Source organism: Tiliqua scincoides, chromosome 4 (assembly GCF_035046505.1).
Source record: "Tiliqua scincoides isolate rTilSci1 chromosome 4, rTilSci1.hap2, whole genome shotgun sequence".
Taxonomy (NCBI): Eukaryota; Metazoa; Chordata; class Lepidosauria; order Squamata; family Scincidae; genus Tiliqua; species Tiliqua scincoides.
In genome coordinates this window covers 202,898,139-202,924,182 of record NC_089824.1, presented here as the reverse complement: position 1 = coordinate 202,924,182, position 26,044 = coordinate 202,898,139, and the positions used below count along the sequence as shown (strand labels likewise).

The 26,044-nt window shown below is 41.8% G+C and overlaps 1 protein-coding gene across 2 annotated transcripts in view; it reads right to left on the bottom strand.

Annotated features, from left to right (window-relative positions):
• NCOA3 (nuclear receptor coactivator 3) overlaps positions 1-26,044 on the bottom strand; it is a 137,725-nt gene that overhangs the window by 94,625 nt on the left and 17,056 nt on the right. For both annotated transcript variants that reach the window (XM_066623433.1, XM_066623434.1), the window contains exons 2-3: positions 23,560-23,631; positions 8,981-9,021 (exon numbers count right to left, since the gene is read on the bottom strand). The gene's annotated coding sequence lies outside the window, so the exon portion shown is untranslated. The remainder of the gene's footprint in view (positions 1-8,980; positions 9,022-23,559; positions 23,632-26,044) is intronic.

Here is a 26,044-nt window from a genome sequence, read left to right as displayed (position 1 = left end):
TTAATTCTGTGCACAGATCATCTTTCAGTGCAACCAGAGTCATTTCAGTCTCAGATCTGAGCCCAAAGCTGGATTGAAAAGGATCTTGTTAATCAGTATCATTTAGGAAAACCTGAAGTTGTAATGCCACTATCTTCTTGATCACCTTGCTTAAGAGGTGGTAAATGAAGACGCAGGTAATTCTTAAAGGAGGTGGGGATATAAAGAAGAACTAAAAAACCTGGCATGGCTTCCTTTTATGCTGATGAAACCTCCCAGTCCTTGGGGGATTTACAGTCTTTACCAGGACATTGAAGATGGCATGTAGTTGGTCATAGAGCTTTAAGAAACCTCTCCACACCCTCATATTGCACTAACTGAAATGAATCCATAAAAACAATACAAGCAGATGCCATAAGCACCTTCAACCCTTTCTTCAAAGAAGAGCCCCTAGCTGGACAGTTGTGAGTGGCTTCATTAGCAGTGTTCTGCAAATTTTTTTAGAAAAACCTTTTTAGTGAATCAGAAGCTTAGCTGTCTTAAGAAGTCAGGTTGAGGAATATACATATATTAATTCTTTTTAAGTACTCATCTTGAGGGAAGGAAGTCAAGATGATTCTGATATATTGGAGGAACTATATATAGTTCCAATTAGGGTAATTTTAAAATGCAGGCAGTACTTGTGATCCACTAGAGCAGGGGTCTCCAAACCCCTTCCCGGGGGGCCAGATGTGCCCCACAGTAAGCCTCTTTCCAACCCACGGCCAACCTCTTGTCCCCTGAAAGCCTCTGGTCCACTCAACTGAACATGACCAGAACTGTGCTCTGATTGTGTCTGGAAGGTGTTCTGAGGGCCAGAGAGGACATTTATTCACTCATCTAAGTTCCATCTCTAATTTAGTTATTTAAATTTTTGTCTCCCACCTTTTTCTGTTTAACATCAAGTCTAACAAAGCAGTTAGTTCACTACTTTGAAGCTTTCAGCTGGACCTATCAAAAGTATTATGCTATTATTTTTATTTCTCTAGTGCAGGGGTTTCACAATACACCATGCACTACTTACTTCACATCTGGATTACTGTGATGGATTTTGCATGAAGCTGCCCTTCAGAACAGTTAAACTTCTACTGGACCAAAATGCAACAACCAAAGTCCTTTCAGGGACTTCTGGGTCTGATCACATTACACACCTGTGCTAATACATCTGAACTGGTTACCCATTTGTTTTCATGTCAAATTCAAGATGTTAGTCATTAGCTTCAGTATCCAAGACCAGTGGTTCCCAAAGTCCTCCATGGGAAGAGGGAACCAAGTTATGTTTTTGTGGGGGCAGGGCTGCAGCAGCAATGTGATTCTCAAGATTGCACCACCACCTGAACAGAAAGGATTTTCCTTCACTTACCTTAGGTAGCACCAGCCTCTGGGGGTGCAGGATGGCTATTTTCAGTTGATCAGAGCTTTGGGGATCCTCCACAGGGAATCCTCCACAGGGCTCCCTGCACCACCCAGAAGTTAAGGAAAACTCCTTTCTGTCTTGGCAGCAGCATGCTCCTGGGGATTGCATCACTTCTGCAGCCCTTCTCCCCACCCCTTAAAGGGGCACTGGTCAGTGCTTCCCAGGCTGGTGGGTCACAAAACCACACATTACTATTTATCCGATTAGGTGAGGGAATGTCAACAATTTTCCAGACTTCCCTTAGATAGGTTTCTCTTCTTTACAGTCTAATACTATAGTTGTTGACTCAGAAATCAGACCTATGTTCAACAAGCTTATGCTCAAGTAACTGTGCATGGGATTTCAGGCAGCTAATACCCTACAAGATTAAAGACAGTTGTATGACACATCAAAAGAACAAGACATCTTTAACGCATTTACATACATTCTATATTGATGCATGAATTTACATAACTAAATGCATGATGACAGCTAGAGAATGGAAACACTGGAGGCTTTGATTCTGAATATTTAACAGTCAAATCCTAAATCTCTGAGCGGTAACAAGTAGATTTTTACATAGATAAACTCTACTACTGAGGACAAATGCTCCATCACAAAGTTTTAGGATTCTAAAATGTTTATTCTGCTTCAGTCAATGTTCTAACAATGGCAGAATCTTACAACACACCCACAAGAACAGGTATTATGGTAATCACACTCCTTCTGAATCAGAATATGGCAGCTCTGTTGATCACTGGGGCTCAGTGTGCGGAATCCGCTATGCCCTTGCTCTGGTGGCTACACTAGCTGCCCATTCCTTTCCGAGTTCAATTCAAGGTGTTGGTGATGGCCTTTAAAGCCCTATACAGCATAGGACCAGGATACCTTCTCCCATGGGCCACCTTCTCCCATGGCCAGAAACATTAAGGGGAATAATATAAGTTTCTTCAAATATGTTAGAAACAGGAAACCAGCCAGAGAAGCAGTTTGCTCTCTGGGTGGTGAGGGAGGAAAAGGGGAGATAAAAGGCAGAGATGGCGGAGAAATTAAAATAGATATTTGCACCTGTCTTCACAGTAGAAGACCTCGGCAGATGCCGCTGCCCGAACAGCCCCTCCTGACTAAGGAATTAAGTCTGATAGAACTTAGAAGATGTTTCAAACCTAACTGACAAATTAAAGATCAATAAATCTTTAATTGTTTCAGGCCCTGATGGCATTTACCCAAGAGTTATTAAGAAACTGAAGAATGAAGTTGCTGATCTCTTGACTAAAATATGCAGTTTGTCCCTAAAAACAATCATAGTGCCATATGATTGGAGGATAGCAAATGTCATACCAATCTTTAAAAAGGGAAAGAGGGGAAACTATAGGCTGGTCAGCCTAACATCTGTTGCAGGTGAGATGGTGGAATGCCTCAACAAATATAGAATCTTAAAACACATAGATGAACAAGCCTTGCTGAGGGAGAATCAGCATGGCTTCTGTGAGGGTAAGTCTTGCCTCACGAACCTTTTAGAAATCTTTGAAAAGTCAACAGGTATGTGGATGTGGGAGAACCCGTGGACATTATATATCTGGACTTTCAGAATGCGTTCGACACAGTCCCTCACCAAAGGCTACTGAGAAACCATCACAGTCAGGGAATTGAGGAGCAGGTCTTCTCTGGATTAGGAACTGGTTGAGGACCAGGAAACAGAGAGTGGGTGTCAAAGGGAAATTTTCACAGTGGAGAGAGGTGAAAAGCGGTGTGCCCCAAGGATCTGTCCTGGGACCAGTGCTTTTCAGCCTGTTCATAAATGACCTGGAGACAAGGTTGAGCAGCGAGGTGGCTAAGTTTGCAGACAACATCAAACTTTTCCGAGTGGTGAAGACCAGAAGCGATTGTGAGGCGCTCCAGAAGGATCTCTCCAAACTGGCAGAATGGGCAGCAAAATGGCAGATGCGCTTCAATGTCAGTAAATGTAAAGTCATGCACATTGGGGCAAAAAATCAAAACTTCACATATAGGCTGATGGGTTCTGAGCTGTCTGTGACAGATCAGGAGAGAGATCTTGGGGTGGTGGTGGACAGGTCGATGAAAGTGTCGACCCAATGTGCAGTGGCAGTGAAGAAGGCCAATTCTATGCTTGGGATCATTAGGAAGGGTATTGAGAACAAAACGGCTAATATTATAATGCCGTTGTACAAATCTATAGTAATGCCACACCTGGAGTATTGTGTCCAGTTCTGGTTGCCGCATCTCAAAAAAGACATAGTGGAAATGGAAAAGGTGCAAAAGAGAGCGACTAAGATGATTTCGGGGCTGGGGCACCTTCCTTATGAGGAAAGGCTACGGCATTTGGGCCTCTTCAGCCTAGAAAAGAGACGCCTGAGGGGGGACATGATTGAGACATACAAAATTATGCAGGGGATGGACAGAGTGGATGGGGAGATGCTCTTTACACTCTCACATAATACCAGAACCAGGGGACATCCACTCAGTGCTGGGAGAGTTAGAACAGAGAAAAGAAAATATTTCTTTACTCAGCGTGTGGTTGGTCTGTAGAACTCCTTGCCACAGGATGTGGTGATGGCGACTGGCCTAGACGCCTTTAAAAGGGGATTGGACAAGTTTCTGGAGGAAAAATCCATTACGGGGTACAAGCCATGATGTGTATGCGCTTGTTTTAGAAATTTTAGAAATCTCCTGATTTTAGAAATGGGTTATGTCAGAATGCCAGATGCAAGGGAGGGCACCAGGATGAGGTCTCTTGTTATCTGGTGTGCTCCCTGGGGTATTTGGTGGGCCGCTTTGAGATACAGGAAGCTGGACTAAATGGGCCTATGGCCTAATCCAGTGGGGCTGTTCTTACGTACTTTGGGTTTTTGGAAAATCAGTATATAAATCAAATGAATAAATCTGGGGAGCTACTGAACACCAAGAATTTTCTGGATTATGAAAGTCACCATCTTCAGGAGCCTTCACGGAATGGCTTGCTCAGGTGCACAGACCTCAGTATGCAAAAACAATTCAGACTTTCCAAGGAAAAGGTAATTGACAATTGGCAAGGAACTATTTTCTGAAATGCAACTTAGTACCCAACAGATTCTTAGATCTTGAATACTTCTTTAAAGAAGAAACATAGTGAATTATTTCTATATATGTTTTGTATTTTAACCACCTTGGTTAACATCTCTAAATACTGCAGTTCTTAAGGGTTACTGAAAAGACCTTTTAAAATGGAGAGGTTATTTAAGAAAACCTCTTTACTCATGGCCTCATTCTAAAAGAAAATGGATGCTATAAGATTTTATATCAAGTCAGCATGTTACCAAGCAGCTTTTCTGTGTTCTGAATTTGATTAATACAAGCCAAGGTCACTTCCTGAAAGATGTCTAGCATTGCAGCTGCAAGCAAACTAGACTTCTCTGAGCTCTAACTCTGGGGGATGGGAATGGGCGTTGGCGGTTGCTAATACCAAGATAAGTTCAGCAGTGTTGAATATAAGCCTTTCCTGGTATCTGGGGAGGCAGAAAGAAAAAAATCCTCAAATGTCTTTTTAAATGTATGTGCATGCACAAGTGTGCAAAGGCTTTAAAATAAAACATGCCCACGAAAGAAAAACAGAAGACCATGTTAACATTCTCCCACACACAGAAACAGTGACACAGAAATGTTAAAGTCAGGAGTATTACATGAACAATGCATAAAAGTTATCTAAGCGATTGATATTACACTGAGCTTTCATGCAGATTTTAAAATTCAATTCTTAAACCTGCCATGCTTTGCATTACTTTTCATGTTAAAAAAATCATGTCTAAAAAAATCATGTCTTCATGAGAAACCTTTTTAAAACTCTTCAATAGGCTTAGCAAGCATGGCTTGTAGCCTTCTGAGCTAGGCATTAACCCCTTAAAATTCTGCCAATACAATCTGATATTATGTCCAAGTCATGCAAGACTACTCCCTACATACCATAACAGTCATTAGTAGAACATAACAGATGACTTAGAAAATCTCAAGCAGTGTCAAAATAGACTACAAACAGTGCCTGAAAGTAAAATTGTGTCATATTTACCTATTCCACAACTGTTCCACACAAAACTACAACTTTTCAGTTTTTTCCATCTTCACTATATTAATGGAATGTTTATCATCATAATTTGTGGTGTTAACGGAGCAGTGGTCAAATTAGATTGATTAATTCTATGTCTGTCTGTGCATCACGTACGCAAACTTCAGAGTGAATCTCCCTAAATTACAACACACACGATAATCTTCTCAAAGGCCAGCACAACATTCTAAAGGGTATTTGTTAAACACATTCCATTATAAGATCTAAGCAGTTTACTGATTTTTTTTCTCCCCAATGAGGTGTTACACCTTTGACAATTGCCTACATCAATACCATTGCTCTCCAGGAACCTGCTGTAGCTCTAAATAGGTGATATTTTATTATTGGAATAGAATTTAATCACAAGACTCTTTAGCTAAAAAACAATCATGAATGCAGCTTAAGGAAAACAGACAGCTAACATCAATTTCCTAAAATCTCCTATATCAGCAAATGAATACTTAATAAGCATACAGACGCCTGCATTTATGGAGTACAAGTAGAGTATCAGGACTTTCTTGCTCACTATTCCCTGCTACAACTCTGAGTCCCCTGAAATCCCACTCAAAGTTAGGCACACGATCAGATGTAGCAGTGCAGCATGAGAAATTATCAAGCACCTTGTGTAGAGTGTCTTTCCACTTGGGGCAGACCATCTTTAGAGTTAGCCTTCAAATTATATAGCAGTATTTCATTACTATTTTTATGAAAACTATTTTTAAAATATTATCCTTTGGGGTGACATCTTGACTTTTGGCACAACTACACCTTTAGTAGAAGCTGCATGCGTGAACAGGAGGAGAGCTAGGTTCACACAAGAAGTCCTTTTACAATACTTTTACAAGCGGTTTTCTTCAGAATCTTCCAGAAACACACTATTACACATTTTGAAGAGCTTACGGGTTAGTGACTGCTGAACACAGAACTTACAAACATCCTTTCTCTATCAAATGTCAAATGTGTTCTCTAGATTTTGGCTGTAATCCTATACCCAGTATCTTGGGAGTAAGCCCCACTGAACACAATGGAATTTCTAAGTAGATATGCATAGGATTGCACTGTTTGTTCCATAGCCAATTGTTCCTTTGTTGAAGCATAAGTAGCTAGTGTACAATATTTCAAAGCAAATTTGTTCACTTTTATGAAATAGGTACAGAAACACAGAAAGGCATAGGATTTGTCCCTGATAACAACAGCAATAATTTTAATACCACTTGTGCAGCAACATGCATTATAATAACAGAAGTGAAGAACTAAAGGGCATATAGAAAGTTTATTCAGCCTACCTCCATAAACCACATTCTTCCCATGAGGTACTCCAGTAGTCCTCTACTGCTCAGAGCAGCCATTTTCAACCACTGTGCCATGGCACACTGGTGTGCCGTGGGTGGTTTGCAGGTGTGCCATGGGAGTTTGGGGGAGGGTCATTTGTTAGTAGGCTACTGGGAGACATGAGCCCTTGCTGTCAACACAGTGCGCCTTGTCAATGGTCAAAAAACTGATGGTGTACCGTGACGATTTTAGTGCCTTGTCAGTGTGCCATGAGATGAAAACAGTTGAAAACCACTGGTTTAGACTACATATTTTATACTTTTCCATAGAAGGCATAATTGCGGTGGTACACCGAACTTTAAGAGATCCAGCTACTAATATCACTCCATCTTTCATTACAGGGGTCCCCCAGTATTCGTAGATTCAATTATCTGCAGATGTGGGGGGCATACGTCCATTAACTTGTTTTAGAGACTTATCCCAGTGAAAATGTCTTTGTTTAACAATGTCTCTATAAGCTTACAAGCTTATAAGCTTACAAGCTTTTAGCAATATTCAGGCTGGCAGCCTGGACACTTGAAAAAAAACAAAACTAGATTAAGGCTAACAGGAAGTTAACTTCAGCTGGAACGTCACTAAGCTTGTAAACTTATAGCGACATTGTAAGCTTATAGTGACACTGCTAAGCAAGACATTCTTGCTAGAGCAAGTATCTAAAACATGGGAGGTGGAAGCTGCTGAGACAGCCATCCCCTATGTCCACAGGTTTCCATATTTGTAGGTGTCCTTGGAACAAATCACTTATGGGTGCAGGGAGGGGGCACACCTGTACTCCCAAATACTATGGTTAGCATCCCAACAATAGTTTCCATCATTGGAAACTCCCTTTGCAAATGAAAGTTTCCTCCATGAACAGAAGGGGCATTCCATTAGTGTACAGGCCTCTTCACTGAACAAAACACCCCTTCCATTTACAGAGGACACGGCCAATGGCAGAATTGCTTGTTGAAGTGCCAACCAATGTTTCCAAATCCCAATGACAACCACCTAATATTCCTTCCAACACCCTCTCACAGTTCAGTCCTAATCCTACACTTAGGACTCAATTCTGTGGAAAACTCATGACTATAATCTCTTCAGGTGATAAAGACAAGAGTGTCAACAATCACCACCTGGAACATTTTTCTCCTTTGCCTTTTAGAGACCGTGTGTAATAATCACACCAGAAAAAAATAAGAGCAGTGTGGAAAGTGAAGTATAACTTAACAGTAGCACTCTTTTGGTTATGCTATCTTCAATGGACTAGATCAGGGGTGTCGAAAGTTTTTGGCAGGAGGGCCACATCGTCTCTCTGACACTGTGTTGGAGGTCGGGGGAAAAAAGAATTTACATTTAAAATTTGAATAAATTTGCATAAGCTTACATAAAGGAATATATTAAAGATGAACTTATATGAATGAATGAAGGTCTTGCAATAGCTCAATGCCTATAAAAGGCCTTGCACAAAGCAAGGCTGGCCTTTCCATTGCTGTTGCTACTGCATTACAGACGTGAAGCAGCAAGAAGTGGAGGGAGCCGTCATCCCACAGCTCACTCGAGTGGTCAGTCGCCCTCACACTGAGAGCAGTTGCGTTGCGCCAGTCTGGGCTCAAACAAATCTCTGGAGGGCCAGAGACTCATTGGAAACTGGGGGCTCCCTGATGGCCACATTGAGAGGCCTCAAGGGCCGCTAGTGGCCCCAGGGCCGGGGTTTGGGCACCCCTGGACTAGATCAGTGGTTCTCAAACATTTAGCACCGGGACCCATTTTTTAGAATGAGAATCTGTCAGAACCCACCAGAAGTGATGTCATGACCACTTCTGTGACATCACAAGTGACATCATCAAGCAGGAAAATTTTTAACTATCCTAGGCTGCAATCCTGCCCACATTTACCCAGGAGTAAGTCCCATTTACTATCATTGTTAAAAGTATATACATAGTAGCCTGTTAAAAGTACAGATGTGTAACACTTCCACAAATGCAGTCACATACCATAGTAGTATCTAATATATTAAAAATATATATATTGAAATGAATGGGGGCCCACCTGAAATTGGCTCATGACCCACCTAGTGGGTCCCAACCCACAATCTGAGAAACACTGGACTAGATCATTTTGTTCATCCCACTGTTACAGTTACATTCAACACTTACTTGGAAACATAGCCTTCTCAGCTTCCACACAGCATCTCTACCTAGAAAATGAAAAATTACAAGGTATTGCTTAGCCAGAGGAATAAAATTTATTCAGACTGGGAACAAAAATGGGCTAGTGGCAATCAAACAAATTAAACTTGAATGAGAAATCTAACAAACTGAATCATAATCTTCAGGCCTGCAGTCCCATATGACTGAGCAGTCTGTTTGCCTAGACACAGAAAGCTAATGCAAGTATTCAACCTCTGAGGCTGCAATCTTCTCATATGACTATGCCACCTCAAGAAGATTAATGTAAAAACATTATCATGTGAAAAACACGCTCTCCATTAAAGTCTACAATCTTGGAAGGAAACCTAGATTGGAAATCTTTTTAAACAAATGACAAGACTCAGTGAGAGGTGTTTTTCACACTAGGATGCTTTCATGTTAAATAGCTGCTATATGCAAACTGAAGTTATAAAATTAAGGGGGAAGATGCATCATCCCAGGATAAAACTATACATGATGTTCACAATTAAAACTTGCGTCAGTAGCCTTAAGTCAGAATAACTATAGACTTTGTGCCCAGTGGAATTCCTGATGGCAGTCCTGCTCCAGATCTGCCCTCGGGGCATTTTGTTCTAAAAGGAAAATTTCAATTGGCATCAAAATCAAGAAAAACTAAGAGCAGAATCTTGAATTCTTTAGTTCTGGTGGTACAGGTGTACCGTCGGTGCTACATGTCATAAACATGCCATAAAGCACATTTACGGCACCCTCTATGTAGGAACTGCCAGTGCTAGTTGACACTAAGCCCAGTACTAGACGGACACCTCCCAGAGCAAGGGAAGAGCTCTGGGTAGTGGTAAGGTTTGTCGAGAGGGGGGGGCAGGGGAAGCATTCTGGAATGGTGAGATGGCGGGGAAGGACAAAGCACGGGAAGGAACCAGGGCAAGATGGGGATGGGACTGGCAGGGCTCTGCCAGATCCAATGCTCTGTGTCCGGCTGAAAAGCCTAACATAGAGCTCCTCCGGTCTGCGCCTCCAAAACAGTCAGCACAGACTGGAGAAGACCCACTGCTGAGCCTGCACCCTTACCCAGGGGAAGGAGACAAATGGGGGGGGTTAATGTCCCCTTCCTCTGAGGAGACTTGGGAAGCTGCCACAGCACCCTTAACATGTAGCGGTTACCATTTGGCACTGCTGCTCCTCTGGACACCGGACAGCTTACAAGTCAGTCATGGCTAATAAGAAACGATCTCAAACTGCAGCCTTTACAAGGTGATTATCAAAAACATTAAACTTCAAGTAGAAGAAAAACACAGAAAACGGTTACACTGAAAATTGTGTCACACATTATGTCAAATGAAAACAATTGTTTTGCATACAGGTACATGTTGCTGGGAGTTACAACAAATCAGAAATTCCCTGCCAAGCACACGAACACTGTATAGATTCCAAAACTCACACAGTAAGTGTAGAGCTTTCAATATGCACAATACAAAGTCACACTAAACACTTAATATGTAAAGGAACTCTGAGTACCTAGTAGGCCCAACATACGAAAACTGTAAAAAGGTTCAGTATGAATATCTGACAGTACAGTATGACAGAAATTAAGGGAACTCACAATTTAACAGACTTTGGAAATATCAGGTATTGTCTGCTTCTTTAAAAACTAGCCATATACCCCTCCCCACCCGAATCCATGGGGGATAGGTTCCTGCTGCTACCAGATACCTGACACCATGAATAGCACCAAATACTACTCCAATTTCTCCTGTCATGCTCACAACTCACCTTCCTTAGATTGCAAATGAAATATTTTTTCTCCCTTTCACTTTGTAATAGGAAGCAGACAGCAACAACCTAGACTTGCTGCTGCTAGAGGAAAGCTAGAGGAAGTGAATGAGAACACTAACAGGAAGTGAACAGCAGAGGAAGCAGAAAAAAACAAAAATGCTAGACTCTGCTTCCTGTTAAGCATTCTCACTGTCTTCATCTCTAGCGTACCTCTAGCAGCTGCAAGTCTATATTCTCACTGTTTGCTTCTTTTTCCAAAGCAAAAGGAAGAAAAGGAGTTTTTTGCAAAGTGTTTGCAAAACAAAGAGGTCAGTTATGAACACGATGGGGGAATTTGAGAAATGTGGACAGGTGAAACCGCAGGTAAGGAATATGGTTGGGCACCTGAACATTCTGCACATTTTCTGCATGTATACCAGGGCCTTGGAGAGGTGAGTAAAGGGGGTAATTTGTACCTGGGCACAGGGTCCAAAGGGGGCCCCAGTAGCCAAAGGAGGGGGCCCAGAAATTCCTGGGATCTTACGTTTTCCTATCTACTCAGACTTTTTGCCCGCACGGGACGCTGGGGACACTATCACAGCTAGGGATGCTTGAGACACTAGTGATGTCACATGGGTGGGTAGACCTGGGCTCCAAAGACTTTTCCAGCTATCTCTACCCTTCCCCCATTCTTTTTCACCCCTCCATGCCCCTATTCTGCTCGCCTGTCACCACCTTCCCCTGATCTGTTTCACCCCTCCCCCTTTGCAAAGGGGCCCAAAAGAAACTTTGTATCCCCTGATAAAATTCCTCTCAGAGGCCCTGATGTATACTATCATAAATGCATTTAGATTTAACAGACTTTGGTGAACCATCTGTTCACCACTAATGCCCAATTAGTCCCTTAAAACTAGGATTCCCTACATAAATGGAAATACATACATTCACTACTGTCATTTTGGACAGTACATCCCTTACTAAATTATTTGGTGCAAAAGAGCTATAAAGCTTGCTAATGACCAATATTTCAGAATCAAAGACTGCCTTAGAAATTTGTCCCCAATAGAAGAAACCACTTGTAATAAACCTCACATTAATGTGTTCATGTACATATGAAGTTACCTTCTATTGAGCTACAATTCGTCCACCTAGCACAATTCCATCTAGTCTGATGGGAAGCAGTCTCCAAGATCTCAGGTGGGTATTTTTCCTATCACTTTCTCCCTGAACCATTTAATTGGAGATGTCAAGAACCTTCTACGATTGAGCTATGCTCCCAATAGAAAGACATCATCCCATATCAGTTTCATAACTACTGCCAACATCATTCACATGCACACGTGTGTTCCTTCACATCTTATGCACACAAATAATTCAAAATGAACCAAATTGGGGGAATAAGCAATACTTCTAGAGTAAGAGGTCAAATTCAGCAGTGACTGTTAATTATGGAATGGGCGAGTAGTGCAAAGAACCTCAAAGTGACTCTAAATTAGGCGACCAGTACACAAGACTGTGCTTTCCAAAGAAGATCGAGTTTATTAAAGAATATATACAAACAAGGAAAAGACATTTACTTTCAGTTACTTTGCTTAGAAGATCAATTACAGAGCTTTAAATGGTTGTAAGTAGAAGAAATACTTGTCAACGGCTGCATTTGGACAAGCAGGAGTTAGCTGGAGAAGGTAACTGAGGTTGAGCTGATCTGGGTTTTCTCTGCAGTCAGCCAGCAAAAGATAACAATCTAGTGCAGCCATTTTCAACCACTGTGCTGTGGTTTCAACCACTGGTATGCTGCGGATGGTCTGCAGGTGTGCTACAGAAGTTTGGGGAAGGATCATTTATTAGTAGGATTACTGGGGGATGCAAGCCCCTGCTGTCAGTGCAGTGTGCCTTATCAACTGTCAAGAAACTGATGGTATACCTTGACAATTTTAGTGCCTTGTCAGTATGCCATGAGATGAAAAAGATTGAAAATCACTGATCTAGTGGAAAGCTTTGAAATAAGCAAGTGAAAATAATGAAGGGACAAAGTTCTTCCAATGCAGGGCAGATACAGGACTTTGCATACAGGAAACAAAAGCATTTATAGGTGGACAAAGATAGTTTGGAGTTTCTCTTTGGGTATACACCATAGGTTTCCTGAACTTGATTGGGTTTGAATTTATTTTTCCAGGTGGTGATAAAGGCTTAATTGCACCCCAATCAGAGAAGCTCCTGAGGAAAGAAAGGCATGGCAGGGTGTGTGCTGTACCCATGCTGGAACAGACTTCTTGGCACAGGAATTTGAAAAGATTGTCCAGGTGGCCTAGCCACTGGGCAATTTGAAACTTACTGATTAAGCAGCAGGACTTGTGCTTACAGCAATTTGTCTCAATGGAGCACCCATATTTGCAAGACCTTAGGAAAGTAGATATACAATGTCCCAGGGGCTCCAACCTACCTTCCCCTTAATGGCTCTTAATTAGCATGATCTCTCTAAGAAGTTAGCCTGACTTCACCAATCTGCAGAACAAAGTCCTGCTTGGCTCTCAGAAGTGCCAGCCAGAAACCAAAATAGGGTTAGGTTATGTTAGGACATTTATAACAGCACTCAGTTAATCTGACAGTAGCTATGGTTTTCCCAATGTTATGTCAATATTATAGAATTAAACTCTTCATACACATTGAAAGAGTTTCTTCCATCATTCTCTGCCGCTATAGAATAGAAACAAGGTGGGCAGAAGTTTGTCACTGATCATACCATTACATCTTAAAAGTAGCAATTGAAAATGTTATTTTTGAAAAATGAATCACTTGACTTCAGCTCCTATCAAAAAAGACACCAGTTAAAGAAATAATGTCTATTTTTGACTCAATTGACTGAGATGCAAGAACTATCATAAGGAAATAGAATTTAAAATGTTATAAAACCAGAAATCTAGTACTACAAAGAGCTCTTTCTATCAAGGTAATGCTACACTAGAGTACTAATTTTTAAAAAAAAACTAACATCTTTTTTTAAAGTTGCATTAACACTATCTAGATTGTGTTTACACATGAAACAACAAAATATAGATGTGCAGAAGTTAAAATGAAGTACAAGCGTGTGTCTCTCCCCCACCCCATATCCACAGTTCTGTGGTTTCACTGGGCTGGCATGTGACAAAGGACACCTACTGCAGCAGATTGCTTATCAAATCACACTCACACAGACCTCATGCCCTTTGCTTCATTACTGGCATCTGCCAACATGGCTGTCTGTATGTCATCCTCTTTCCCACTCCCACTTCCCATCATGGCAACAGAATGTAGGGAGCTCACAATGACCCAAAATGCACCCCTCCCAGAGACCAAGGAGGATGTTAAAGACCCTGAGAGCAGAGAAGCCCCTTCCCATGCAGAGTCCTACCATGAGGAAAGCCGAAAGAAAATACAACTAGGTTGGTTGGGTTGAAGGGATCCTTATACACCAACAAAGATACAATGTGTAATCCAGTCAAAATTTTTATTGGATTGTACCAGTGGTAGAGCAGCATCTGAAATAGCACGCAAATGAAGTTTGCTAACCATAATCTTCCAAACAGGGCTGTTGTGCCACTGCAAATTATCCAAGAGAAAGTGAAGTAACCAGTGCCAGTGCAGTCTGGCTGCACCAGCTATTTCCCTGTTCTGGAGTTAACAAAGCCACAGGGGCCCAATAGGAATGAGTAGGTCAGCAATTTCATTGGGCAGCAGCTGAGCTCACACTGGTCATTGGGAGGTAGGCAGGTTATAGGCTTCAGGATTCCCTTGGGGTTTGCTAAAATCCTAACCCACAGGGAACAAGGAGAAACACACAATTACAAGGAATAGACAGTTGTGCCCTGTTGTGGGTGAGGGCTTGGTGGCTTGGAACATTACCTTTCCCCTCTATGGGAGTGGGCGCTGCTGCAGAACTCTACAAAGGACCACTGTTCACCCCCTCTGGCAATGTTGCAGTCATGAAATACAAAAGGGATTCTCATGAGTGTTTCACCAGCACTAGAAATGCTTGGCATTCACCAAAAGGGTACAGACACTCCCTGCTCTTAGCTGCTGCAAAAGGGAGAGATGGTTAGGCAACACCATTGATAGCAGAAACCCATTTGATCATTTTAAAGGGTCAGAATAGGGAAGATAGAGACATAAGATAAGGATGCATCATCAGTACATTGCAGTATGTAGGTTCCCTCTTCTTTGCTTACCTGTGTCAAGTACATTGCCCTTCTCCTGTGGGGTTGGGGTGGCAGAGATTCCAGTTGGATGTTTACATGTGGATACTTTCTGGGGCAGAATGAATTCTGAGAAAATAGTTAATAAAATATCTTGTCCACACATGTTGTGAGGGACAAGAAGTTGCTTGAGCAAAGTACTTTTTGTGCTCAAAGTGCCCCTTTTCACTACAGCTCCTATCAGCAAAGCTCCTCTTTGACAGGCCACAGGGGTATAGTTCCACACCACATGTGTCATCATCTCAGCTGTAGTTTCCCTGGCAGGGACTTACATATTGTGAGCTGCTATTGGTTGCACAGTGTAGTCTGTATCCTATGGTCTGTAGAAGCAGGGCAGGTGTGATTCAAATGTTTTCCCCTTCTATTGTTCCACATGAGTTTACTTATACCTATGCCTCCCCTGTTGTTGGCAAAGCATATTTCCAGAGTTGGGCGTACGTTCATTGTCTGAAGGAGGTTATGATAGGCATATATCAACTCCTCCTCTCCCCACCCATACCCTTTCTGAGTTACACTCAAATCTCCTCCCCATTTTGGCCACCAGCAGGCATTCAAGCTGGCATCCGAGTTACACTGATGTAGTATTTTTCCAGAGTTGCACTGGAAACTATGGCACATCTGTTGGCAGGTGGACTTATGTGCCAGCAGGGCCTTTGTTGGATAGGATGGAGCCATCAGAGTAAACACATATTACAGATGATTCAAAAAACACACCTGTGCTGCATCAGCATTTTCCACATCAAAAACAAAAAAGTATGGAAGTAAAATGTGTCTAGGACAAACTGGTTTATAATTCTGGCTTGCAGGGCAAGCACTAACTGTTGCCAGTTCAGCAAGCTATTGCTCTGTTTATCCCTGTTTCAGTGAGAGGAGAGTTAGGGAATCCATCTTCCCTCCCAGGAAGCATTGCTCAGCTTATGGAAAGGGCAGAAATGGAGTACAGGTTTGTGGCCTCAGTGATACAAGCTGATGACATGGTCCACTACCCCATGAAGTTCCTCAACAGCCTTAACCCTCCTGGCTTCCCAGCCCACAAGATGCTCCTCAAAATGGGAGCTCTAGTAAAGTTGCTTCAGAACCTCAACCCATCCAAACTCTGCAATGGCAGCAGGCTGCAAGGAAGGCAACAGCAGCCAAGGCAACACTGTTCACCAGCTGTGCTGGGGGGGGGAGAGAAACAGTGTTCATACCACTAGAGTACCACTTCAAATTCAAGAGGCTGCAGTTCCCGCTCAAGGTCTGCTTTACTGTGACTATTAACAAGTCCCTGGGGCAGTCACTGAGGGTGGCAGAGATTGACTTGAGGGAGGATTGTTTCTTACATGGGCAGTTCTATGTGGCCTGCTCCAGAATGTGCTCACCCAGCAGCCTGGTGATTGTGGCACCTGAGGGCAGAATCACCAATGTGGTTTACAAAGAGTTCCTCAGTAGAGAACCAAAGGTTGTAGGTGTTTTTTGTGTTTTTTTTTTCTACTACAATCTTCTTTGTTATTTCTTCATCAAATGTTATATTTCGAATTTTACTTCATCATCTTTCTGCATCAACGCGCTTCACTTTATTCATATACTTTCTTAATTTGTTTTTCTTTACTTTTGCGAATACCTTTGCGAAGCACAGATTACTATGCTATTTTAGCACAAAACCAATTCAAAAACAATTTATTAACCAAAAATTCAATGGAACCATGACTTTCAATAATTACAGGGTGTTGCTTGACATGGAGTAGTTCGATAAATTTCAATTGTTCGTTGCAAAGTTTATTGAAGTCAAAATGAATTTAAAGTAGTTAAACACTGTAGTAAAAAAGCACAGGTATTGTGCTAGTAAATACATAAAGTTAATGGGGGTTACCCCAACCATAATGATGCACCTGTGTGTATCACATTGCAATTTATTCTGTAGGGTCTGGTATGGGAGGAAGTCCATCATGGGGGATAACGCAATGAGCTCTCACAGCAGGTGACACAAATCCTAGAGACACCTCTGGTATGGGGATAAACATATGGTGATCTAATTGCATGCTATAGTGAAGTCCCAGTACAAATAGATATTTTACCATCACCCACCCATTTCATACACAGGGTAATGTCACAAAGTTATAATAGCCTACTTTTCTACAATTTGCCTCAGTAGATATGCTTTGACACATGCAACTTTGTTCCTTGCAGATAGTTACAAGAGCCATTAATCCTGTCATTACTTAGTGTTAATCTTACTTATACTACTGATCACCCTTTCAACTTCACAAAAAGACTTAGGAATTCATTCTTATTGTTTTAGAAGATATTTGAAATAATTTAAAGAAGATGGTCTTTTAAAAATAGATTCACATGGTTGGTACTTGCTTTCCTTCACATTTGAAAAGAATACAAAATTTTGAAACGTATTCACAAGGCTTCAATTCCAGAAGTGTATATGATCACTTTTACCAATGTCATTTAAAATGAAGTGATATGCAAATACAGTACATTTATTCTTATTCCTCAGAAAATTAATGCAACAGGATAAGGCTGAATAAATAGTAAATAACTGTTACTGTACAGTTAAGCATTGATATTTTGCTTAAATTCCAAGCACTCTGGGCTATGGCTGGTGAGTGACCTTGAGGCAGCTCTCAGAAGGTAGTTGCCATAGCAACACTATCACAAAAGTGGCTCATCCTTTGCAACACACACCAACCTGGTGTGCATCATGTTGCTAGATATAATACCACTGCTATTCTGAGACTCTACCAATGCTTTAATATACATTGCAAACATTGTGAGTAGCAGATTTAATTTTTAGGAGTCCATTATTCCTAAAATTCTCTCCTTTATAAACACAGACAACTGAAAGCCACTACTCCCTAAAAGTCTATTTGGGTAACTTAGTACATCACTTTCTGCTTTCAAAAGTAGATACACAAAATTTAGTAGTTGATCAGGCATCAGATCCTAAAAAGCTTATTTTTAATTGAGTACTTAGAACATACACTATGTGCAGGCATCATCTGAGAAGAGACATTTCTTATCAATTGTAGAGGAAAAGTATTTTTAAAATAGTACTTTGATGCATGTATCTAGAAAGCAAAAGAATTAATGCTTTATCTTGAGCGCTATTGTTTTTACACATATGTAGATTCAAATAACTGATTAAAGTAGTATCAATCCGGTCATCATGAGTTTTAATCTGGTGATAGTCAGATACAAAAGACAGGCACTCATTAACTAGGGTTGCCATCAGCATTAAAACTCATGAGAAACTGATTAATATTAATATTTCTAAACTGTGCCCTCCCACTGCTCTTGCATTCCGTAAATTCTGGCCTGTGTAACGCTGGTCAGGTGAGGGGTTAGGATCCAGCCTATGCTGCCATGGCCTATGCTGTCCCTCCCAATCCACCTCCCTCCCCTTACCCAAAACATGCCTTCCTCACCTGTGTTACATCCTCCCATCACACTCTCCAGCCTCTCCCACCCCCTGAGTCAGCATGCCCAAACCAGCACAAACTTACCTTGTCCTGGCACAGGTTCAGCGCAGCTAGGCGAGCACATGTCCTCACACTGGCCTAGCCTGCTCCTGAGTAGCTGCGAATGCACTTTATGGCATATTTGCAACACACAGTGAGCCAGCTCAAGTGACTTGTGCTGGCTCAGGGGAGCATTTGCATTGCACTGCCATAAACGTTCCTCCCCCCAGCTATCTTCTCTCATATGCAAGGTTATGAAGATCTAATCAGTGAATCAACTAGGACAGGGGTGAACAAACCCCTGCCCATAGGCCATTTCCAACTGGTCCACTGAAGACTCGCCGGTGCCTGTGCTGGCCTGACAATTCCAGGCATGGCACTCTTTCCACAGACTTGAACTTCTCTGTGAAGCTCCACAAGCAGCAAAGAATAGACTAGCCTTGCATTTGCACAAGGCCTTTATAGGCTCCACCATTCACATTAAATTACAAAATTCATCGTTCTTATGTGTTTTCATGTATTGCAGCCCGCATTATAGTTCTCATGCTTATTAAAAAGTTCAGTAAAATTTATTCGTATATATAAGTTCTGTCTCTAATACATTCATTTATCCAAATTTATGTAAGTTTATTCAAATTTGAAATGCAAATTTAATCCTTTTCCCCAGCCCCTGACACAGTGTGGCCCTCCTAACAAAAAGTTTGCCCACCCCTGAACTAGAATTTCTTTAACAGGATGACAGCCCAATTTCAAGTCAAACAATTAATTGTGCCTTCTTAGTGCAATACAGGAGAATCGCTGTAGCACAATAGCTGCATAACACTGGGTTAGATGTAAGAAAGCCAAATTTAAATTTACGCTCAGTTGTAAGTTCCCTTCTTTAAAAGTACTATTAGAACCGCTTAAGGAACTGCAATATGTTCACAGTACTGTATTAGTGTATTTCTGTGTCAGTTATAAAAATGAAGAAATATTGAACTGACAAGATGCTGGAGAATCTTAAAGTGTCTTCTCAATATGTTAGAGACTTCGGTGATCTGAAATATCAGTATTGAAGGCTCTTACATATTGGTAGTTATTAGTATAATAATTATGTTAGAACAGATTGCTTCAGCAAAACAGAAGACAAATGTTAATGTATACTAGAGTATTTTCCACATTTAAGAAGCATTTAAGAAGAGAAACCCCTCTTCTCTTCTCCTACTAAGGGTTGTGGACATGTTTATCGTGACATGGGAAAAAGCAATGGGGAGAGGGTTGCAGAGAAATAGCAGAAGGTGAATGTGAAGGGTAGGACATTCTCTCTTGTTTTCCCCTTAGTGATGCTGTTACATTACTGAATCACACATAGCCTGTCACTTTTACTAAGCGGGGGGGGGGGGAGGTATGTGTGTTTTCCTAAAAAAAATCTGACACTGAAGTAACAGCCAATCAGAGCTGCGAACACTAGCTAACTAGTATCAAAATTTTAGACAGCTTTTCAGGTTCTCAAGTGCTGCTTTTCTACCCTGTTAATGTTCAGTGTAGAACATTTGAATGACAGCTATCTATTCATAAATTCACCCACAATAATGCAATGAATGGATGTACTTTTCTGCATCCTCAGTAGCTGAAGTTGGAATCTGAAGGTATGAAATACCTCATCTGAAGGTAATACCAGTAGCTGAAGTTGGAATCTAAAGGTATGAAGCTTTATGGAGCAAGGAAGCCAACTTATAGCTGTCATATATATAACTGCTATATAAGGTTTGTTCTATTTTAATGAGTAAGGTAAAAACTTGACAGCAATACATCCCATAATGTAGAAAGGGGATAGCCCCTTTCTATCTAATCACGTGCGAAACACCATTGCAGGAGACACCATTATGGATAAGACAAGAAACTGACATTGATTGGTCTGCACCAGCCAAAATACACTGTTCCCACTGGCTGCCATACCTTTCACTTGCATCCAGGACAAAGAGCACTATAATACAGCAGTGCTAAAAGAAGCAGCATTTTGGGAGATATTAATGTACTTTGATTTGGACTGGAGCTGAACCAATTTTTTTCCTTTATAAAGCTGTTCTCCCAATAATAAAAGAGAGGAGTTCATGTTTTACAACTCCATTAGAGACCAAGAGTGTTAGCTACACTGGTGAATGTTGGAATACGACATATACAGGCCACCTATAACAGCCATGACATCATCACTCTGGATTACTCACACACATTTTAATTTGGCTCACTCAAGGACTGCAATCATACACACACCCCACACACTGAACTCAATGAGGCATTCTTCCGAGTTGACATGCACAGGATTGTTCTGTTAGGAACTTACTTCTCAATAAACACTTAGCAATTAGAGGATCTAGATTCCTGAAGGTAACCTACAAAAACAGCTCTTGCTAAACACAACAACTTTCCGCATTGTCACAACATACCTTCAGTCAGCGTTATCTAAACCAGTCTCCTCCAAAACCCGGCCCACAGGCCAGATCCGGGGTTTGTATGAATCCTTCCCCCGTCCACGACCAGCGATTACCATTCCGCCGCGCCATGGGACTTCATGCACCCAGGTCAGGATGTCTGCCCAGAAATCTAGGAGCAATGCCTGCTAGATTAATGCACCATAAACCCGATGGACCAGAAGTCCCGCAGCGTGCCAGAATGGCAAGTGTGGTAGTGCCAGGGAAGGCATTCCTGGTGCATAACAGTCTCTGATTTCGAGACCACTCATCTATACACCACTCCAAGTCTAAGCGCATGGTCTTGGCAGCCTCAAAAAAAGTCCATGCCAGAACAGGAAATGGCTGAAAATAGATGTGAAAGAAGCCAAGGGGCAAGACTTTCTAGTCCTGAAGTAGAGACAGCACACATTTTACTGCATGATGTTAGCAAGATTGCCTCCACTTATGATCTTGCTGGGACCTGCAACAGGAATTACTTTCCGTTCTTTAAAGAACCACAAGATATCAACTTACTGTTCATACAGTGAAACAATTGTGGAACAATTACAAGGCCTTTTTTATTGTGTTCAGATTGAATGGTAGGAGAAAAATGAACTGAAATACACTACAGGACATTTCTGAAACTTCAATACAAAACATACTGTGCAATACCAATGCTGCAACTAATTAACCCATATGAATCCCCAAACGGAACTATACATCTTAAGTACAACACAAGAGCAAAAGGTCAGTTGTACAACAGAACCTGCTCACCCCTGCCTCACACTGTTATCTCCATGTGCCCCTTCCCCAGAGGTCAGGGGACCTTCCAGAGCAGCATGGGATTAACAGAACTGAACTGAGCTTATAAAAGGTGCATTCACCCACACCCCCATCCCCCCAAAAAACCTCACTCTTCAGCCTCTCACACCATACTGAAATGTTCTACAATTCTCAGGATCAGCCTTTGGATGGGGAAGTGCAAGAACCTTTAGTTAGGAAGAGGGATGATGAAAATTCCCTTCTGCAACCTTCCTTTTGCTCACACTTCCCAGGATCCAACTCAGTGGTTTTATTCTAATTTCAGATTATACAACGGCATAGAACATGCAATAGTCATCATCCAATAACTTGAAGTACTGGATGCTGTGAATTAAGGAGTAGGTTAAAAATCTGGGATGTGATAATTTAGTATATTCTGCAGAATGATGCAGCCGGGTTACCAGCAGAGGTAAACCAAAAGAAACACATTATACCTCATTCTGCTCCCACTGGCTGCCAATCTGCATCTGGAACCAAATAAAACTGCTAGTTTTAAAACTCTTTATGACCAGGGGCCAAGCTATTTCAAGGACTGCCTACTCCCATATCAACCTGCCTAGCCACTGAGACTGTCACTGTGGCTCTGCTGTTTGGCCCACAAATAGCAAATATCAAGCTGGCAAGTACCATGGGCAGTAGCCTCACAATTATGGAACTCTGTTTTTACGGAGATACAAATGGTTTCCTCAACCAATATTTTTTAAAAAGATTGTAAAAAATATTTTATTTTGCAAAGCTGTCTCCCTTGAAATTACTTTTTATATCTCTGTGTTCTTAGTATATATCTGTGTTTTTAGCTACTGGTTTTTGTTTACTGCCTGCTGTATTTCATCTGTTTTTAATGACAATTTTTTATTGTATCAAATTTTTCATTTATCTGTTTTATCTGTAAGCCACTTTGAATTTTAATGAGAAATGAAATATGAAATCATCAGATAGAGTTTGAGTGCTCAAAATGATTTTTAAATAAGTCCTGTACACAGTATTCCTTCTAAGCTGCACAGTTCAGACTGGAGCCACGCACAGTGCTCTAGAGCTAGGCAATAATGACATCATCATCAAATGCTCCAGAGCTGACCCAGTGCAGCTCTATCATGGCTCCATGCAAACCCTGCAAAAATTACAGAGATCATATCCTGTAATGCAGAATAGTATTATCCCTATATTGCATATGACAGGCAGCACAATCCTACTACTCCCACCCGGAGCTGGCACATGTCACTTGTGCTGGCTTCCAGCCATTGCAAATGTGCCATTAAGCATGTTTGTGTTGACTCTGGAGGAGGATAGGACAGTGCACAGACATGCACTGGCCTTATAGAGTCAGCCCCACACCCAGAGGAGGTAGGTTTGTGCTGGCCTGGGCAGACTAGCACAGGGGATGAGAGGGCAGCGGGAGGGAGCAACAGAGATGGGGAGGGGCTGGGACTGGTAGTGACAGCACAAGCCGGATCCCAACCCCCATTCCCAGCTAAAGTGGCATTACTCAGGCCGCTCAGATTTGTGCCCACAAAATCACAGGCACAGATCCAAGTAACCCCATAGGACTGCCTGAGGCATTGCTCAGGGTAAGGGGAAGGAAATCCCCTTACCCTGAGTTGCACTTCAGCCTGCACCAAACCCATGCTGGATACAGCACAAGCCAGTTGGCCTCCCCGTTCCAACGCAGGTGAGGACTGCATCCCGAGATACAGTAGCTTGCATCCTGAGGTACAGTAGTCAAATGGTTAGCAGGTACAAAACATCTCCATTTATGTCTATATTATATACTTCTAACCATTTCTTGGAATTATTTTCCAAATTAACTTTTCCTCAAATCTGGCTTTTAGAAGTTTTAAGATTACGTCTTTTTTCAGTATCAATTGCATTGAGTTTACCTGCTTCCTTGTTCTTGAACAAAGTCTGGTTCAACAGCATTAGCTTTCCAACACTTCAAGGCTTCATGAATGCTAAAAAACAAAAGCAAGACAACCATTTAGCATCTAAAAAGAGTCTATTCTATTCCTATAAACACAGTAAGAGTAAATACAGGCAACATAAGTTAAGCCTTCTATCAATCTTCTAGAAAGTCAAGCAAACAAACCCACTGAATTACACATGCAACTTAAAATTACTTGGAACTCTGGACAGAGGCTGCTGAGCTTCACTACTCAACTAAAATAAGTGCATTAACTTTTGCTATTGTATATTCTAGATCTTCCTTTACTGGACAGGTATAGCGTACAGTATGTTGCAAAACAGAAAGCAAAGGCAGACAAAGGAAATCTCACAACTAGGTATCAATCCATGTTCCCTTGCCTTAGATCCTCTGCAGAGAATAGTGCTTTTCAAATGTTTTACACAGGAACACAGCACAAACATAGGGGCTGGTGGCAGGACAGCAGCTGCCCAAACTACATACTCCATTTGCTGGTTCTGACAAAGCCACTAACTACGTTTTGCCTCAAACCAGGACAGAAAGGAATCATAAGGCATGACTCTTCAGATCAGGCCAGGCTCTTTTAGATCATGCCTGCTTTTCCCAATCTTTGTTTACAGATCAAACACAAACCACAGTTTGCCAGTTCTGACAAAATAGCAGACTGTGGCTAAACAAACCCATTCTTGTAGCCCAATCCTACCACCTGCGTACAACAGCAGAATTGTGCAGAACTCATGTATCACTGTCGTAAATAACATTGTTCTGCCATAAATGGCACAACACTGCAGAGCACAAGGGAGCCATCAGTGGAAATAGCCAGCACCTCCCCACATGCATCAACGGTGAACCGGGCAACACCAAACAAGAAAAAGCAGTGGAAGGGGAAGTTCTTGAGCAAGGAGTGGAAGATTCAGGACAGGGAGGGCAAGGGGTAGATCCCAACAGCAGCGACTTTCACCTGGACCCTATCCCTATTTCCCAGTTCATTCCTCTCCACTCCCTTCCTTTCCTTGTAGTTTCAGCAGCTATGTAGGTGGTGTGGGGTACAAGGAGATCCATAGGCAACCAAAAGCCTACCCACGGGTAAGTAAAAACATTTTTTACTTATCTCTCATTGGGTCTCTGGTGTTCCCCACCACCACCACAATAGCATCCACCCCATGCCCTGCTGATGTGAAAAAAACATTTTTAGTGTGTTTCCTTTTTCATTTTATAATACAAGAACCCAAACCCTAAAAACAAAAGCACCCTAAGCTCTTGTAGTAACCCCCCCCTTAACAATGGCCTCCACCAAGACTACTACTCCCCCCACCAATTAACCACTTAAGGCTACAGCAGTAGCTTCCAAATGAATTGCCTCTTTGGGGCCATGAGATTACCAGGTGTATCCTTGTACCTTTGTCACTGAATATAAATGACAGAAGCAGAAAACAATCAAAGAAATGTAGATAATACAGTTAAGAATATCTGAAGTATGGATTTATATGAGCAACAGCAAACCAGCGGCTGCATATGTGCCCAACATGTGATATTAGAAGAGATTTTCTAATGAGGCAATGAGGCCATCTAGACCAGGGGTGTCCAAACCCTGGCCCTGGGGCCACTTGCAGCCCTTGAGGCCTCTCAATGCAGCCCTCAGGGAGCCCCCAGTCTCCAATGAGCCTCTGGCCCTCGGGAGATTTGTTGGAGCCCACACTAGCTCGATGCAACTGCTCTCAGAGTGGGGGCAACTGACCTCTCGCATGAGCTGTGGGATGAGGGCTCCCTCCACTGCTTGTTTCATGTCTGTGAGGCAGTAGCGGCAGCAAAGGAAAGGCCAGCCTTGCTTTGTGCAAGGTCTTTTATAGACCTTGAGCTATTGCAAGACCTTCATTCATTCATATTCATTCACTTATATGAATCTTTAATATATTCATTTATGTAAACTTATGTAAATTTATTCAAATTTTAAATGTAAATTAATTATTTTTTCCCCGGCCCCCAACACAGTGTCAGAGAGACAATGTGGCCCTACTGCCAAAAACTTTGAACTCCCCTGATCTAGACTGAACATTTGAAGAAAGTACATCCTGTCAAGACAGACAAGAACTTAACTTTTTTCCCCAACCACATCAGGTCAAATTTCAAAAGTGGTCAACACTGTCAAGCATGTTTTGTAATACTTCACAACAAAGCACTGATGGTTTGCATGCATCAACATTTCACTGTTGATTGCAAAGTCTAAAAAGTCACATTCAACTGGTTAAGACTCAACCCATCAGTTGAGGTTCCAAGTACTGTTCTGCATAAGTCACCATAATATAATTAAGATGATTTCTCTCAGCAGCAATTCAGTGCAAAGAAGCATGGCTGAAAGTGTGGAAGATATAATGTGCATCTTACTAAGGGCAACAGAATTTGCATTACATCTGGATGAGTCAGCTTTGCCAGGCAATGAATCT